Genomic DNA, 18,381 nt, shown 5'->3' with positions numbered 1-18,381 from the left:
AAATCCCACTAAAATTCTCCATGGGGAATTCGATCCCGGCCACTTCCTTGCCATGAATCCCTTACCTTGATCCCCACACAAATAAATAGAGAATTTCATGGAAATGGAGAATGAAATAGATGGTGGGGATGATGACGGGGAATGGACATCGCTACCTGTGGCCCCTGCACATGCCGTGTTTTATGATTGTATGACATATACTATGTTATGTATATGATATGATATATGATATGTTGCATACAAGTTATGCTATGATATCATATACACTATTCTAGGACTATGAGACATTAGAAAATCATGTATTGTTAATTATTAAAATATGAAATGAATCAAGTATTTATATCTCATAGGAACACTATGCTAGGAATAGATTTGAGGTATGACTAGCACCATGAATATATGTCATGCTTTGATGTTATGGGACCTCATGAATTTTGTATACCACATGCATCGAGATACTTCTATATTATGTTTCGTACACCCTATGCCTATGAAACATTAGAAAAACCATGTATTGTTAATCATGAACAGTATGACAAGAATCAAGTATGTATGTCTCATAGGAACATTATGTCGTGTTTTAATGTTAGGGATCTCATGCATTTTATATGGGAGGTGCATCGAGATACTTCCCTATTATGATTAGTACAAACACATACCTTATAATATTTATGTTCCTTATGATATTATGCTGGTCTTTTCCCTTCATGGTATTTGGTAGTGTGAGTGTGCACAAGCTCGACGAGGCAAACCCATAGAGTACTCTTATACCAACCCACCTGGTGGTCAATGTGCACATTCATGAGTCGTGTGTAGGAAAGTACAACATATTCAACTCTGCTCGGACTGAAAAGCAAAGCCCAAGCCCATGCCACAATGTATTTATGAAAGGATAGGTCCCACTATATTACACGTGATTCATATTCCGACCCTAATAGTTGGATTACTTACTGAGTATTTATTAAAGTACTCAAACCACATGCTACTCTTAATTTAAAGTAAAGGTAAGATACCCATTTACGGATGACAACGTTGCGTTCAAGGCCAAGAAACCAAAGTTAGTGTAGTTGCATTCATGTTATTTTTAGTGATCCTTAGGTTAGATCAGGGCATTGTTTTATTTTTATTTAAACTAATGTTATCTGTTTTCCACTATTGTTGTTCGTAACAATATTGTTTTAATGAGTTCATTATGAACATTTAAGTCCATAGCACCGTTTATGAAATGTTGCAAATGAATTCTTTCATGCATAACAGTAATGTCATGTATACTGTGACGATATTGTTTAATAGAAAAATAGAGTAGTTGGTTATAAGAACCCTGAATAAAAAGGGATAAAAATATGTGTCCTCTGACCAGTGTAGATATTTTTTACGGATTATCCAGAAAGTTCAATCTCAAAATCATAGTGATTCTGAAGCTCTCAATGTTTATTTAAGCTTCCCCTGTAAAGTTAAAAGTTTAGGCAATAGTTTGGAACAACAATCGAGCTCCCAATAGTAGGCAATAAGCTTTAAGATTTTGGGTCTCCTTCTCTGAGATTTCTTCAAAATTCAAGAGCAATTCTACACCATTTCTCTTCAAACTTGTTCTTACAATGCTAAAAGTGCCAAGAAATCATTCCCCCAATCCAATTCGTCGATACACAAGAATACGTCAAGCAAGAACGATACCAATTGCACCTCCAAAGAATGTTTCCATAGAAGAAAACGAGGAGAAATAACCTCAAGAACAAGCAAAATTCAAGAAAATCTATTTTGGGCTCAAATTAGGGGTAAGTTTCAAAATCTCATCTACAATCTCTTTTCCTTCTAATTAAGGATTCCTTACGCTTCAGAGCAAGAAATTACTTCTACTTCATTTTTACTAACTATGAAGCCAAGAAAATTAACTTTTTCCATGCAAAAACTACACTTATTAAAATGAACATAAACTTTCTCTTTCCTAAGCATAATCAAAAGTTACTTAACATGCTTTACATGCTCATACAAAGTCTTTGAATAAATTCAAATATCATCAAAATGTACAACAACATGCTTTCCTAAATATTCTATCAAAACGAGATTCATTAAGATAAATGTACTAGGAGCATTAGTTAACCCAGAAGGCATAACAAGTCATTCATACAATCCAACCTTAGTTTTGAAAGCTCTTTTCCATTCATCTCGTATATGCCTTCTAGTTTAATGATATCTAGATTTGAAATCAATCTTTGTAAATAGATATGAGTCATGCAATTCATCAAGCATATGTTCTAGCCTAGGAATAGGACGTCGATATTTTACAGTGATTTTGTTGATGACTCAAGAATCCACGAACATGGACTCAAGGCTTAAAATCATTTTTCATGACACATACTGACAAAGAAAAAATTTGATAAAAATGGAACAAGATTCGAAAAATAAGGACAAAAACTCGTAACACATAGAACTGACGTGACAAAGAAAAAATTGATAAAAATTGGAACGAGATTTGAAAACTAAGGACAACAACTCATAACACATGGAACTGATTGCTCGAGACGACCCTCCTCTATGACCTTAACTAACAATTTGCGATCCCCAAAAAAGGAAAAGTAATATATAGTGCAACTAAATAAGTAACCTACTTGTAGGCGGTAATCGAATCCTTGGTTTAGCGAGTTGCCATAGATTTTTCTCAAGGTTATAGAAAGTTCAAGTGTAGATTATATGTAACGACCCTAGTTTTTTAGGGACCTAGAGTGACTAGAATATGCATGCCACAATTTTCTACTTAATTTAAGGTCACTACCGTATACGTACCATAAACATTGAATGCAAAAGACTTCATTAAAATTTCATAAAACATAACCTTTATCTTAAAACACAGCCATGGACTTACGTGTTTCAAAATCATCTTTAAAACGACACCACAAAAGACTAAATAAAATGATTAAGAGTTTAAGTTAGAAACAACCTAGTCTAGCCTAAGTCTAAGAAAACAAGTACCATTACCTATGCATGTGCCATGGTCGAGAGTTGCGATGCCGTTGTCAGCCGTATGAAAAATGTAGTAGCACATGGCTTGAGTATTTAAAGAAATACTCAGTAAGTGACCACACTATCAGGGATAAATGCAACAATCACATGCAATGAAATGATGGGACCTATCTTTGGTTTCGTTTTACTTTCCCTACGGTGCTGTCCTAACGGGTAATCGTGGACGTGTACCATATACTCTACACACAGCCCATACTTGCGAGTATTGTCTCACCAGCTAGTTCGCACACCGCTGGGCCACTTTCCTTATCCGGTGGGCATACTTTAGGAGCCCCTTATGTCGGGACCTGTTAAAACTAGTAACCATCACAGCAGCGCTATGCAAGCATAACGATTGTTGTCCTGCCATTGGATGTACACGTCCTACCCTCGTTATGGGATAGGGGTATCCCCCCAGATGCATGAACACACATAATGCATGAGATCCCCCCTACTTCTACATTTATCATTAATGAACATAACCCCCCTGTCACGTTACATGCTTCATGTCATTCTCATTTTCAATTTACATTTCATACATATTCCTATCGGGGTTATGATTCCAGACAGTTTATCGTGTTTCACGTCATACAATTCATGCTATTTACATTCAAATATAAGTGACCTAACATAACGTTCTATGCTTTTAACATAACATTTCATCATATACACATCATACCATGACATATTGCATCACAATGTATCATATCATAAACAAGTCATAACGTAAATCGTAGTCATATCGTTTCCTAACTTATCATAGCCTTAACGTTCTTATACCTATCACAGACATATCATTACGTGAACGTACCTCAGTCATATCATCACAAGAACGTAAACTAACGTTATCGTTCTATCAATCCTAACGCTATCGTTCTATCAATCTATCACAAACCTATCCCTTTCTACCCGTAGCCTAATAGTATTCTTCCATCAATCTCTCTTATCCATATCACTCTAGTATGTAACCTAACCTTAATGTTTCATGAATGTATTTGACTCCTATCGTTACATTTCGTTTTGTGCATCCTTATCGTATCCTATCTCAAACATATCATTGAACACATCGTACCATAATTATTATCAAACAATTCACATATGATAACATATACATAACAAATAAGAAGCATATCGATCCACACACAATTCACACATTTCAATATATATGACACGTGCAGAACCACGGAGCACGTGTCAACAGCAAATATAACCATGCCGATAGTAAGGTCACTTACTTGGTTGCCTTAGGTTGATGTTTCGTCGTTATCCTTAATGAAAGTCCATTGAAAACCAAGTCAACCTATGTGAGTCCATGACATCAGTTTCAAGTTTGAATTTCTACAAAATTGTTTCTCTAATTTATGTTAATCTATGTGTTATACTTCGTGCGAAAGTTAGTCTTTGCTTAAGTTAGGTCTTGAAATATTTATATATGTTTCCAGATATTCTATTTTCTCTTACAGTGTTTAATACCCTTTAACATTTAATTTCGATTATATTCACAATCTTCCTTCCTTGTGTCTTACTGTGTTTCCCTTCTTTTTATTATCCCTCTCTGTTTATGATGACTTTTAATATCATTAATAAAATAAAAGGAAAACTACTAACCTCTTCAAATGCAATATCTCTTTCTAGTAAAATATCTCTTACTACCAAAACTAAATCTGAACCTTCTTGTGTTTGTTTTTGGAGGAGGGAAGAAATTGTGATATGTTAAATCTGTTCAAACCTTTCTTTATATTTTTGTTTGTTACTTTTTCAATTAGGTTAGCCATTGCTTTTAGCCAATTTAATAGATTCTATTTTCTTTCTGCTATAGATCATGACGTATCTTTCTAACATAATGACGTATCGTTCTAACTGGTAAATTGCTAAAAAAACTAAATAATTGGATGAAAGAAAAGGAGATCTGAGATATAACTTATCGAGAAACCTCGAATCTCTCTCTCATATAAATCTTGATCATCTCTATAAACCCATCTCCTATAAATTTGATGTGAAGCATTTTGTTTTCTCAAACCCAAAATTTTTCTGTTTCACGAACTATTAGGTGTGTTGAGGAGAGATTATTGGGGAGAGTGACTGTAGAGAGAAACGAGAAATAATTTTTTTTATTTACTTATTTGTTAATTTATTATTATTATTATTATTATTATTTTACATAATAATAATTATTGTTTATAATAATTTTTTTATTTGTATATTTATTTATTTATTTTATTTATTTTTTATTTTTTTGTTTTGGGCGGTTACAAAGGTATTTCAACTACGTCTCGCTTAGGTTACTTCTATATGGTTATTTACAATTTTAGGACTAGTATGTAAGATTCACTGTCAATCAACTACAGTTAGAATTTTAGGACTAGTATGTAAGACTCACTTTCAATCAACTACAGTTAGAATTTTAGGACTAGTATGTAAGACTCACTTTCAATCAACTACAGCCTGTCTACTAATTTCTTTAGCAGCATGTAACATCATATATACCAAAGGTCAGGAATACTCATTGTTCCTAACTTCTTGAGGTGTCTTAGGACTTTGTTCCTTCGACAAATGAACTCCATGCCTGAAAGGTAATAATCCTTTCTTGGAGTCCTGCATCTCTTATATCGAATCAACATTTTGTCGATGTACGATGCCTGAGATAATGCTAGTCATTTGTTCTTGCGATTCCGAACAATTTGGTTTCCAAGAACAAACTGAGCCTCTCCCAAATCTTTCATTTGGAATTGTGTCGCTAGCCAATACTTAATGTCAGTCAGAAATCTCACATCATTTCCAATGAGTAAGATATCGTCAACGTACAACACCAGGAAAGCTACTGTAGAGTTGACTATCCTTTTATAAACACAAGGTTCGTGAACATTCTGTTTAAAACCATAAGATTTGATCGCAGTATCAAACTTTATATTCAAAGATCAAGATGCTTGCTTCAACCCATAAATGGATCTTTTAAGCTTGCAAATCTTTTACTCGTGATCTGTTCAATGAATTTTTCAAGAGCTTCGAACTTGTGACGCATTAGGTAAATATAGCCATACCTTGAACTGTTCAATGAATTTTTCAAGAGCTTCGAACTTGTGACGCATTAGGTAAATATAGCCATACCTTGAATAATCATCAATAAAACTGATGAAATATTCATACCCTCCTCGTGCTTTGACATTCATTGGACCATAGAGATTTGTATGCACGAGTTCTAAGGTTTCTTTGGCTCTATAACCTTTTTCGAAAAACAATCGTTTAGTCATTTTTCCCTCAAGACAAGACTCACATGGAGGTAAAGAGTTATCTTCTAACTCATTTAGAAGTCCTCTTTTAACCAATCTTTCAATCCTATTAAGATTAATGTGGCCTAGTCTTAAGTGCCAAAGATAGGTATTAGGAGAAATCTTTTGTCGTTTATTTTGAGTTTCAGCTATTTTAAACATCTCGGTATTTAAAATGGCTTTTGTTTCGCTCGGTTTTAACATATATAAGTTGTTTTCTAGTTTTGCAAAACAAATATGAATACCTCTTTTGCAAATGAACACTTCATTAATTTCAAAAGATACTTTATACAATTTTTCTAATAAAGAAGAGATAGATATTAGATTTGTTTTCATTTCAGGAACCAAAAGTACATTATCTAATATAACGAATCTAGAAGCTAGTTTCCTGTTCCAACCCTGAGTGTTATCTCGCCATCCGCAAGCATTCTCTAGGAGCTAGTTTCCTGGTAAAAAGAACGAATATGATTAGTCACCCCTGAATCTAGTATCCAAGTTGAATTGTCATACTCTACTAAACATATTTCTACAACTAGTAAATCATATTTATCTTGTTGTGTCTTTTCGGCTTTCTTCTCAGCAAGGTATTTTGGGCAGTTTCTCTTCCAGTGCCTGTTTTCGTACTAATGGAAACATTTTCCTTTAGCTGCTTTTTGAACCTTGTGTTTGCGGTTAGTAGAAATCTTATTTTTTCCTTTACCCTTCTTCTTCATCAAAACACTCTTAGAAGTTGAAGGTCTAGAATTATTTTTGGAGGACAATCCTCGTAGTAATTTCTTGGAAATAGCAACATTTTCTTCTTCTATTTGTTCCTTGTTCGTTAAGAGGGATTGATAAGTCTGTAGCTCATTAAGAAGAGCAGTCAAGTTATATTCTATTTCGTTCATTAGCACATTTGTGCGGAACTGGAAGAAGCTCTTCGGAAGAGACATCATTATAAAACTGACTTGACTCTTCTCATCAATGACAGCTTCATTTTCTTTTGCCACATTGAAATGGACCATCATGTCCAGGACATGTTCTCTAATTGAGGTCCCTTCTTTCATTACGACAGTTGTAAATGTATTTTATGACTTCATGTTTAAGGGAGAAGGATGGTTGTCCAAACATCCCTTTTAGAGATTTCACAATCTCTTTAGCAGTACCCATAACATCGTGTTTCTTAGCCAAAACATCAGATATGCTGGCTATAATGTACACTCGGGCTTTGTCATTTTCCTTTATCCATCTACCATATGCATCCCGAACTGTTCGGTTTGCATTTGAGCAAGGGTTTGGAGAATAATCCTCAATTAAAACAAACCTTAAATCATCAATTACAAGTATTGTGTTTAGGTTTGATTTCCAAGTTGCGTAATTGTCGCGTTTAATTTCTCAGAAACGAGTGATTGTACTATTGAGTTTAGTTTCTATTAGTTATTTGACTTAATCCTAAATTATTAATTTGCAAAAACGAGTGATTGTACTATTGAATATACCGAAAAATTATTAATTTGCAACGATACTTTAATGAGTTATTGCAACTACTACCGAGGGGCAGTCAATCACTCATTCACTAAACCAAGACATTCTTGACTTTAAACACTAATCCTAGAATAACTCTTGTTCCTATAGTGTTTTTAGTTATCGCTATTTTGGTCAAGAATATACTAACTCTTAGTAATTCTTCGTAAGTGTGACCCGCCATTTTTAGACCTCAGAGATCGATCCCAACAATGCTATCGAATTAAAAAGCCAAAGTTGGGAACGGACCTAAGAAATCCTATCCATTTCTGAAGTTTGTGTTGTTTCGACTCCCATGTTACGACCCTCCGAATGGGTAGTTTCTCGAGAGCAACATGCAGGTGGAACATTCATGGTGCAACCTAGTGGTAGAGACCATAGGAGGTGTTGATATACTTCCTTCTCCCACTTACTATAAAATACTTTCTCTATTCACCTTATTATTGACTTATGCAAATATCTTCGGAATGGAGGACGCTCCCAGGGCGACGCAAGGCCGAGCATGATTCTCACAGTGTGAATTATCCAAAGAGCGTAAAAGGAAACGCTGTATCTCATATATCTTTTTCCTCCCACTAAGTATTTTAGACCATTTGGTATACTTATTACTTAGGTATATTTTGGCTAATTAAATATAACTTAAGTCTAGGTGATTTTTCTAAAACTTATATCTCTTAAGCATGCTCATAAAACTGGCTAACTAAGCTCAAGTACTGGTCCGATCTCCAGGTAGTAGGTGTTCCGTAAACCGTCAACTTAAGTAACTCTAGCCTTAGACAAGATCATGCCATGTGAGCTTTCTCATAACCGCAATTTTGTAAGACATCAACCTATTTTAACTATTATAATTGATCGTGCTCGGTTCTTAACCCTAAGTGAGCATGCACTTATCTTTATTATAGATTTTAACGTCTAACTCGTTTTATGACGTTGAAAATAACCTATAACATGTATCTAACATGCTTTATATAACAATTATATAATCATCCATTCCATGCAATAATATAACAATTTATATCTATCACTCATGGAACCCTCAACATGCATACTATACATTATAACACTTATAACATACTTGGAATGCATGAAACATGCTTAGCCTATGGTGGGATTTTAAATCTATATGACATACTTTATGCATATACATTTTCTATTTAATTAAAACATACATTCATAATGCATAATTAATTAAACACGCTAAAGTGGATTGGTTTTGGCATTTTAAAACAAACAATTAACTAAATTATTACATTAATAATTAAAAATAACTCGAACCGTTCCCGAGGATCACTAACTGGGCGAACCAACCCTTAAAAACGTTCAACTGGACTCCAAAGGCAGAAAAAACACCCGAACTGCAAATTCCATCTTCTTCTTCGGTTAAGCTTGCTATCTCTTCCATTTTCGATCAATTACAACCAAAATGGACTCTAATGACTCCATAAAAATTTCAGACCTTTCTTCATTCATTAAAACCCATACACATTAGGCTTATTACAATAATTGTATTAAATGGAAGCATAAAAAAATGCCAAATCCAAAACAATCCACTTTAGCAACCATGAAATTTCAATCATGAAATGGTACCCACCATAATCAAATTAATGTAAATAAAGTGCCTAAAACTTCTCTGATACCAATAGAAGGTTTTAATATAACACATGCGGAACCAATTTGGATCTTAGGCACTTTTAGAACATCAATTATAGTAAATAACTAGCATGTTCATAAGTATTAAAACTTAATGAGTTTGCATACTAACCTTTTCTAGTTCAAATTCCTTTTTCCTCACGAACCGGTTTCGAACCACCACTAGTGTCTTCTCCACTATCCTCCGACCTTAGAACGGGATTGTGGAATCCGGAGAACGACTTAAACTTGGGAGGGATTTTGTATATATGAAGAGAGTGTTTGTGAGAGGTTATTCTCAAGGTTTTTCACCAACAAGAAGACCTTTCATGTATTATGATCACTCTATTTATAGAGTCATGTTTACATGTTCATGCAAATTTAAGATCACCAAATTTTGACACTCGAAATTCCACTCAAATATTTGGGATTATGTGGCAAACATGCATGCTTGAGTTAACCAAATTTTGACACTCAAAATTCAACTCAAATTTGTGGGGTTTATTTGGCAAGCTTGCAAGTTTGGTTAAACCAAATTTTGACACCTCAAAATTTCACTAACATGGATTTTTCACTAACATGTTGACTTTCTTCATTTTGATTCAACAATCAATTTGAATTATTAATTTCAAATTAAAATAATATTAAATGATTAATTAAACTATTTAATTACTATTTAATATTAATTCAAATGACAATCCCAATTAATTCCGACACATATTTGATTAAGATATTAAATCTTATTTAAATATCTCAGATTCTCTCTTTTTGTTTAATTCATAAATAAAACAAAAATGCGGTTAAATATATCGTATATATGTAGCGCATTCTCCCTAATTTGAATTCAAACACTTCGAACTCACTCGTCACACTGTTCTATGGTTTAGTCCGATATGAGCTAGCAGAGGAACCTAATGGACCAATAGATCATAGGCTCCAATGATCCAAGATTAACCGGTTAAACTCATTAACCTTGTTAACCAACATTTGTTAACTACTAGAACATTCCACTATAGCCTAATAGTTGCACTCCCCTCACTATAGATATATTTCTGTTCATTTGATATAACCATGATTAGTAAGTCGATCCTTCACAGGTTGTTCGTAACTAGAGCTGGGTCAATTTACAGTTTTACCCCTATAGTTACTTCTTATTTCTTATGTCTCACTAATCCTCTAATGAACAATCGGTTTGTGATCCACTAGTAAACCGGATTCCTCTCAGGCCAATGAGAGGGTGGGGCCCCTTGTTCAAGATCAGGAGTCAGTACTTAAGGAAACTACCTCTCTTTTATCCCTAAAAGTGGGTAGGAGTGAGTTCCATCTTGCTCCCCACGTCCCCATCCATTTACCCAATCTTACCCCTGAAATAGGAGGCCTATTGAATCGGCGAACTTGAGCCACTCTCACCCATACAAATCTAAGGATAATTCCGAATAAACAAAAGTTCATGGTTAGCTCAGGATTAAGATCGAGTTACCTAGGTCATCGGATGAAAAGAAAATCAGTCTCAATAGTAAACGACATTATAAAGTGAGTGATTTTCTTCAAGGTCCGATCTTATGCAATACTCATTGCATAGGACACCCCCACTCACATGTCTCCACATGTACAATTTTAGTGATCACATTGTTTATATCATAAAAAACAAAAGTGGGCCGCATCTATAGTGTCCCCAGAATAAGGTACTCAACCTTAATCTTATGCTATAAATCATTTTGATTATATACTTGAACTTGATCAACTCTTATGTCTCTACATCTAGTTCAAGTAATCATACTATGACAAGAGTATTCTTAGTTTATTGGATTTAGATTAATGATCGTAAAGTTCACTTTATTCAATAACAATCTTACTGAATAAACAACAATAATAACTTTATTGAAAATAGAATATGTTTTTGTTTACAAACTATGAGTTTTAGAACATAAAACCCAACATTGTTATCCTTCGTGGTCTTCTACGAAAATATTATTTGGAGGTTTGAAAATCGAACATGATAGGTTTCTTGACAAATTTGAATATAGGCTCGTATTTAATTTTCGAGCTTCAACCATCTTCCTTTAGAGACGGACCAAATTGAGAAGTTGTGTTTGAGGCACCTTCAACACTTTATTTCATCACGAAACTTGTGGATATTCTAATTTAGAAGGTGCAAAAGCAGGTTTGAAGGAAAATGGTTGACTATGGCTCTCAAATTTGGAAGAAATCAGACAGGAGAAACCCAAAATCTCAAAGGTTATAACAACTCACAGTTGATGGCTCGACTTAGCTTGATTCTTGCTCCAAACGAAAGCTCCTACTTTAGGCTTTATAGAGAGAGCTTAAATCGACATTAAAAACTTCTAGATTTTCCTAAATTTTATAAAATTTATGCCATACATATTCTCTCTAATTAGTGGGCAATTGATCCCCATTTTAAATTTGGTCGTTGGATTCAATGAGTTGTCTCTTCTATAACATACTTAGAAGACAATTTGAATATGTCATGATTCAAAGATTTTATACAAAGTTACGAGGCCATTGGAATATGTCCATATTTAACCAAGATTTGGGGTGGTAAATGATCAACATACCTCTATAATAATTATAAAATGTTTTCAAGATTCTAAAAGACCTCAATTGTTAAATAAACTTTTTAAGAAACCCATTTATTACCTTAAGGGTAAGTATGCAAGATCACATAAGGAAATTAGAACGTGTTTAAGGTATGAACTCTAAGAATTTAGGAAGGTTTGATATAAGGTTGAATGTTATATCTAAGTTATTCCAACATTAATACCCACACGAGATATGAGCCTTGAATCTACTTGATTTTTTTTTAGATTATGGCCCGGACAACTTGGCAGAGTTAAGGTAGACCCTGCCAAAGACACATGAGCTACTAAGTCAGGACTTCACACTCCACAACATTTGTTTTCACACTCCACAACATTTGTTTTAGAGAGCAATAGCTCTAGTCGTTAAGAGGAAATAATGGGCACACACGACGAGATATTGAACATTAGGAGCTGATCCAGTTAGTTATTAAAAAGAAAAAAAAAACATGCATACATGTAGAAACAAGGGTTCCCTCAAGCATATGAACCAAGAAGGCAAGGTTAAAAGGTTTTCTCGGAGTTCGACATAGTTGTGTGAGTCAGAGTGATGTTGTTGGGCTCACTAATTTCCCATAGCATAAGTAATTTTTATGAATTAGATATTTAACAAGGTTTCTAAACTTGTTTTATAATAGTGTTCATATTAATTATAGGAGGCTAATCAGAAACAAAAAAGATAACAAGATGAGCACTTAAGCCAACTTGATACCTCTATATAATGAGCGTTGGTTAGTGAATCTGATGGGTACTCAAAGGTTCAACAACTTAGAGATTATGTCATGGAATTCTTTCTAGGTTTACATAAGATAACAAAAGGACACACTACCATTCGAGTAGTGATGGGCTGTTGCACTCACAAGCTTACACATATACCTTGGATAAAGTCTCGACCCTATGGGATATATGAAAAACTTTTTCATGTTTTAAAACTACGTTATTTCTTACTTTCTTGTTTTAAATTAAATGTGTAAGTCTATGGCTTCATTTGAAAATGTTTCATTTCAATGTCCCCATATGTTAATTAAGGCATGCATGCATTGACACCTCTAATTAGGGTGAGAAATTAAGGGTGTTAATGTTGGTATTAGAGCCAGACACCGAGTGGTGTACTGGGGAGAACGAATAACAGTGTATGCATTGATTTTCATTTAGTAGTTGACAAATGCATTTTGAGATCTCACATTGGTTGGAGAGGAAAATAAATCATTATTTATAAGGGTGTGAAAACCTCTCCATAGCAAATGCATTTTAAAACCTCGAGCAGAAGCTCAAAAGGAAAAGTCCAAATAGGAGAATATTTACTAGTGGTGGGCTTGGACGGTTACAAATGGTATTAGAGCCAGACATCGGGCGATGTGCTAGCGACGATGCTTGGGCTTGAAAGGGGGTGGATTGTGAGATCCCACATTGATTGGAGAAAGTAACGAGCACCAGCAAGGATACTGACTCTCGAAAGAGGATGGATTGTAAGATCCCACAACAGTTAGAGAGGGGAACATTCTTTATAAGGGAGTGAAAATTTCTCTATGCGTTTTAAAAGTGTAAGGTAATCCCGAAAACTCGAAGAAGACAATATCTGCTAGCGATGAGCTTGGGCTAGTCCAATTTGCAAAGCCACGAGCACGTGTCATCATACAACACACAATTATAACCAAATGATGGTAAGGCCACTTACTTGGTTAGCCTTCGAAGCAACTACAACCATTTGACGTTAGCTTAATGCTGGCCTCTAAATTTTAATTTTTCCTAAGAAGTCCAACAACCATAAATTAAAATTATACTATGGAAATTAACTCACCTACTTTTGCATAAAGTAATTTAAACTTACTCAAAAGTATATAAACGAACTAAACGTATGTGTGCATTAATAATTTAAACTCAATTCTAAAAATTTAACTAGCCAAAAGGTAGTCATACTAAATTAAGCTTCTGAAAAATTAAAAGAAGAAAGTGTCCGAACGTAACAAACCCAAGCCGGATCAGCCAAAATATTAACCTAGAGCCGTAAAAAAATGTATTCTTCGAATGACTTTAAACAGTCAAGTGGGCTTATAAAATGAAGTGATGGACCTCCCTTTTACCATGGGACAATACCATTAATTCTCTTAATAATATCTTTTCATGATACGGGGTTACAACACTACGAACTTTTAATATAATGTTTTAAAATGAAGTCACTGGCTAGATTAGGAGCTATTGATATGCAAGTTGCATAAAACCTTTGGCCCATTAGCTCAGTTTGTTAAAATGTCGCGTTAATTAAGTGCGAAGGTAGCACGTTTGCCACTTGGATGGGTCAACTTCATTAATTCTCAATGATATCTTTAATGATACGGGGTTAAAGCACTACAAACTTTAAAAGATAACGACCTAAAGTTTTAAGTTTATTATGAATAAAATTATGTAACCTAAACTCGATTGACTAGTTTAGGAGCTACTACTCTGCAATGAGTATAAAACTTGTGGCGTATTAGATTACTTGGTTAGAACGTCGTGTTGATAACACGAAGGTTGGATGGGCTAATTTCATGATGACTTTAAATTAGAGAGTTTTAAGTTTTATTATGCATAAAATTATGTAACCTAAACTCGATTGGCTAGATTAGAAGTAGTATTGGTTTGACACTTGCATGATTAATTTCATTCATTCTCAATAATGATATATTTAATGTTACTAGATTTAAAAGATAATGACTTAAAGTTTTAAGTTTATCATGCAAAAACTCGATTGATTAAATTAGGAGCTATGAATCTACAACATGCATAAAACCTATGGCTTATTAGCTCAGTTGGTTAGAGTTATGTGCTAATATTGTGAAGGTTGTAGGTTCAACACCTGCATGGGCTAATATCATTTATTTTAAATATTATATCTTTTCATGATACGAGTTAAAACACTACGAACTTTAAAAGATAATGACTTTTTTAAGTTTATTATGCATAAAGTTATGTAAACGAAACTCGATTGACTGGATTAGGAGCTAACGATCTATAATGTGCATAAAACTTATGCCCAATTATCTCAGTTGGTTAGATTGTTGTGTTAATAATATGAAGGTTGTAGGTTCTACAACACTACGAACTGTAATCCGATAAGACCTGCTAGGTAACCTTTCACATTCATAATTTTTCTTTAGTTGTTCGATATGTTCTTCTGTGAAGGAAGAAATTCGAAGATTTCGGAGGGTCTTTTTTGGAACAAGGAGATAAATGAACTTATTTTGGCCGTTCGATATGTTCTTCTATGAAGGATGAAATTTGAGGATTTCTTAGGGTCCTTTTAGGAACAAGACGGAGGTAAATGAACTTATTTTGGCCGTTTGATATGTTCTTCTACGAATGATGAAATTCGAGGATTTCTGAGAGTTCTTTTGGGAACAAGAAGGAGGTAAATGAACTGACTTTGAAGGCCATATTCAGTATTGTGACTCTCAGAAGAGAAAAATTTCCAGCAAGCCACATGTCAACTTATGGGAGGAAAAGCGCATTAGACAGCCTGAGGGACACGTATTGACGATTGGGTGTAATAACGCGTTATGTGCATTGTCAGGAGAGAAAATTTTTCGACAAGCCACATGTCAACTTGTGGGGCAGAAAGTGCGTCAGATAGCCAGCAAGCCACGTGTCAACTTGCGGGAGGAAAAGCATGTCAGACAGCCTGAGGGACATGTATTGACGATTGGATGGAATAACGCGCTAGGCGTGTTGTAAGGTGACGTGGCTCCACTCGATATGCGACACATGGTAGCTCTTCCAACACATGCCCACGTCAAACCCAATTTGACTAGAAGGATGTTCGACCCGATCCGTATGGTGCTACGCTTCAATGTAAAGAATTTCACTTCCCAACGCACTCCTCCGGTTTTGAACCCACCACTCATCAGTAGCTGACCTCTATCTTTCCACACCTTCTTCAATTCTCTTCATAAGCTCACAAATTACCTTCTAATTCTCTTTCTTCTACTGTTTGGGATAGAAACAACTCTCACACAGCTCAGCCACTTCCTTTTCAAACCTTTCAATCTCCATTTCTAAAAGCTTTCTTTTCTTTTTTTAATCTCTACTTTCTCCTTCAAAATGCGCTCGTTCAGGGATTTCAACGTCTGCAACTAAGACTTCTCTACAAATTTATTAGCGGTAGATTTTGGTTGTTGCTCTAAATCTCTATTCTCCTTTTGATGATTCAGAAGTTTCTTTGGCTCGTTCGCCGATCGCGTGTTCAATCCAGATTCCTTCTTTGATTTTTCGTCTCTAATATCGCGATTTTGCCAAATCCGCTGCGTATCCCCTCGTTTCCAATGGCTTCCACCGCTTCACAACTACGACCATCGTCTTTTTCTTCGCCGTGTTCTTTCGCTTTCAGATCTTCATTTTAAGCCATCAAGAGAATACCTTCGATTGTTGCGTCATCCAAGGCTAGGTTGATTGTTTTTTCCACCTTTTTATCGACTCGACAATTGTTTGCAAAAGGCGTTTCTGCCACAGTTGTAACATTTGTTGAAGTTACAATTGTTCCCATAGTGACCATATTTGTGACATTTGTAACACTGAATGTTGGAGTAAATTGATCGGCTGACTCTTCCTCGATTGCGTCCTCTTCCATGAAAATTTGCTTGGCTCGATTGTCCTTTCTTCTTATAGTATCCTTCATGACTGCTGCCTTGACAATCATGACCATTTTTACTACTTTCACGGCCAAAACCTCTACCTTCAAAATTTTGAGAGTAGAGTACCTTTTCATCTTTGATTGACGCCTTGGTTTGAAGTGCTTTATCGACTCCTTCATTTCGGTTGAGTTGTTGGTTAATGACCTTAAAATCTTCTCCAAAACTCGCGTCTCGGACATTTCTCCATTTTGGTTGAGTTGGTTTACCACAATGTGTACATGCGTGACGTAGTCAAATACAGTTTCTAACTTCTTTATCTTCATGCTCTCCAACTTGCCACGAAGTGTTTTGAGACGCACTTGTTTGACTCGGTCGATTCCTTTGAACACTTTTCTTAAAGTGTCCGACGCTTCTATTGAAGTAGTTGCACTGGAAAGCTTCTCAATGCCCGACACGTCAACAGCTCGGAACTACATGTATAGTGCCCCTCATCCTTTGATCGCACCTCTTTTAACGCCTTGTTTTGTGCTGCTGTATAATCTGTGGTATCTTTTGGTTCTTCTAACCCTTCTTCGACCACCTCCCATGCATCTTGAGAACCGAGAAAAGCTCTCATATGAATGCTCCATTCTCATAGTTTGCCTTCATTAGTCGTGGTAGCGGCATTTGACCCGTCACATTCGGCATTGGCTTGATACAAATTTGTTAAACAAAACTAATCAATTTGTGAAACAAGTCTCCCACACACTAACGATAGAAGGAGACAAAGAAAACTCTGTTTATCTGAAAAAACCTTATGTTGCTTCTCTATTTCTTATCTTATTTTCTTTGCTCTCCTTTACCATTTTACAATAGTAATAACAAATGTATTTAAGATCTTCTAAAACTAAATATAGACATAAGAATGCCATTGTTTCCTAACCCATAAAAAGTCATTGTTCATATAAAGATTCTTGGCCTTTCATCTTCAACACTCTTGACCTTTCCCTCTAAGACTGACTCTTGAATTTAAAACCCACTAAAATTCTCCATGGGGAATCCGATTCCTGCCACTTCCTTGCAATGAATCCCTTACCCTGATCCCCACACAAATAAATAGAGAATTTCGTGGAAATAGAGAATGAAATAGATGGTGGGGATGATGATAGGGAATGGACATCTCTACCTGTGGCCCCTGCACATGTCGTGTTTTATGGTTTTATGACATATACTATGTTATGTATATGATATGATATACGATATGTTGCATACAAGTTACGCTATGGTATCATATACACTATTCTAGGACTATGAGACATTAGAAAATCATGTATTGTAAATTATTAAAAATATGAAATGAATCAAGTATTTATATCTAATAGGAACACTATGCTAGGAATAGACCGGAGGTATGACTAGCATCCTAGCGCCATGAATATATGTCATGCTTTAATGTTATGGGACCTCATGCATTTTGTATACCACGTGCATCGAGATACTTCTATATTATGTTTAGTACACCCTATGCCTATGAAACATAAGAAAAACCATGTATTGTTAATCATGAACAATATGACAAGAATCAAGTATGTATGTCTCATAGGAACGTTCTGTCGTGTTTTAATTTTAGGGATCTCATGCACTTTATATGGGAGGTGCATCGGGATACTTCCCCATTATGATTAGTAAAGATACATACCTTACAATATTTAAGTTCTTTATGATATATGCGGGTCTTTTCCCTTCATGGTATTTGGTAGTGTGAGTGTGCACAAGCTCGACGAGGCAGGCCCA

The sequence above is a fragment of the Cucurbita maxima genome, unplaced genomic scaffold, assembly GCF_002738345.1.
Source record: "Cucurbita maxima cultivar Rimu unplaced genomic scaffold, Cmax_1.0 Cma_Scf00072, whole genome shotgun sequence".
Lineage (NCBI taxonomy): Eukaryota > Viridiplantae > Streptophyta > Magnoliopsida > Cucurbitales > Cucurbitaceae > Cucurbita > Cucurbita maxima.
The sequence above is the reverse complement of the archived record's forward strand: the minus strand, read 5'-3'. Positions refer to the sequence as shown.